This window comes from Mirounga angustirostris, unplaced genomic scaffold (genome assembly GCF_029215605.1).
Source record: "Mirounga angustirostris isolate CCGP_5_RB_7025 unplaced genomic scaffold, mMirAng1.0.hap1 SCAF_11, whole genome shotgun sequence".
Classification (NCBI taxonomy): domain Eukaryota; kingdom Metazoa; phylum Chordata; class Mammalia; order Carnivora; family Phocidae; genus Mirounga; species Mirounga angustirostris.
This window is the reverse complement of record NW_026991719.1, coordinates 89227106-89228910: the sequence shown is the minus strand read 5'-3', so window position 1 is coordinate 89228910 and position 1805 is coordinate 89227106. Positions and strand designations below refer to the sequence as shown.

The following is a 1805-nucleotide window of genomic DNA, read 5'->3' as shown; positions in this document are numbered from 1 at the left end:
CAGGGACATACCCGGTCGGGGGGCAGACTGTGGGGCATTTACTGACTAATGCAGTGCAGGCAAGAGCCAGAGAGCTGGCGCCAGGTTCTATTTCATTTCTGGTATCCTTCCTAAGAACAGTGTCTGAGGCTTTCCCAGTTTTTCCTGTAAGCTCTGAACCAGGCGAGTCCTTCCTCCTGATATCTCTTATGTCTTCATGAAAATCAGGTTGTCAGCCTTTTAAAGTTCCTTCATACTGTCACTTCCTCCAAGCAGCCTTCTTTGATTGAGGTTAGATCTATTTTCCTGAGCAACTAGAACAGACCATTGCCAAAGCTTCTAGTTCAGCCTGACCCCATTCAGCTGAGGACCACTGCATGCTGCCATCTGTGATTTAATAGAAATTTCTGAAGCCCACAGGCGGACTGGAGGGACCTGGTGTTGCTATAACCTGGTTGTCTCATGTAGTGAGAGTGTAAATCGTCACCCTGTCTTCAGCCCTCAGTCCATTCTGTCTCCATTCCTCTTTTTAGGAACTTTCCAAATTGACAATCTGGGCAAATTAGCTGCCACTCATTCAAAGCAGTTGGAAAAAAAAAAAAAAGAAAGAAAAAAATGAACAAATCAATATTATGCGTCCACTAGTAGCTAACTAAGCCTTTTATCTATTACCCAGATTCATCTGCGAATTGGTGTTTTCATAATAGCTGGCTTCCCTCTGCTGCTGCCTGAAGTTGCTGGGGGAAAGAGAGAGAGGAGGCTGGAGAGAGAGGAAAGAGAAGAGATGTCTAAAGAAATTCTCCCTACGTGTCCCATCCCACACCATCCCTATCGCAAACCCCAACCCCTAGCTGAAAATAGGAGCGGACAATCAAAGGTGACTTGGGGTTGCAAGGGGGCGGGTGGCTCTCCCAATTCAGCCTGAGATTCAGTGACACTCTTGGAGACCACACACCTGTTACGTGTGTGTAAAAACACCATTGCCAACACATGCTTTTTCATCTTGAACTTACCCCTTCGCCTCCACAAATGTACACTAAGAAATACACGGTTCTCTAGCTCTGTGTTCCATGCACAGGTGGCTCAGTCTCTGAAAGGCATTCACATCTGCTTTTCCATTCTCCTTCTCCTTTTTCCTAGCCAGTGCTGGTTTCCCTTCAGCGGTGCATGTGTGCGCACGTGTGTGTGTGTCTGGGGAGCATCAGTGGAAGGGAGGGAAGAAAAAGGAAGAGGAGGAAGAAGGAGGAAGCATCCATCACTGGTATAGGACCAGCTCTAAAAGGGGCCTAAGCCAGGGGTGCCTGGCTGGTTTGGTTGGTAGAGCATGTGACTCCTGATCATAGGGTTGTGAGTTCAAGCCTCATGTTGGGCATAGAGCTTACGTTAAAAAAAAAAAAAGAGTGATCTTGGAGTACCTGGCTGGCTCAGTTAGCAGAGCATGCAACACTTGATCTTGGGGTTATGAGTTCAAGCCCCATGTGGGGTGTAGAGATTACTTAAATAATAATAATAATAATAAAATTAAAAAATTAAAAAAAAAGGTGGTCTAAGCCAGGGGTCTGCAAACCTTTTCTATAAATGACCAGATAGTAAATATTTTATACACAGTTTCTGTCACGCTGTACAACTCTGCCACATTGTCCCATGAAAGCGGCCATAGACAATATGTAAATGAGCAAAAATATGTTCCGATAAAATGTATTTGTAAAAAGAGGTGGTGAGCTGGATTTGGCGCTTGGGCTCTAGTTTGCAGACTCCTGACTGAAACTAATGGGAAGGCTGGAGATCCTGAACGTGAGACCGTCGTTTGAGTCTCTGTTGAGCTG

The 1805-nt window shown here is 45.5% G+C and overlaps 1 non-coding gene across 1 annotated transcript; it reads left to right on the top strand.

Annotated features, from left to right (window-relative positions):
• Positions 1 to 1278: 1278 nt before the first annotated feature.
• TRNAR-CCU (transfer RNA arginine (anticodon CCU)) lies at positions 1279 to 1351 on the top strand. Its single transcript has one exon. It is a non-coding gene; the product is annotated as a tRNA-Arg (tRNA).
• Positions 1352 to 1805: the final 454 nt, after the last annotated feature.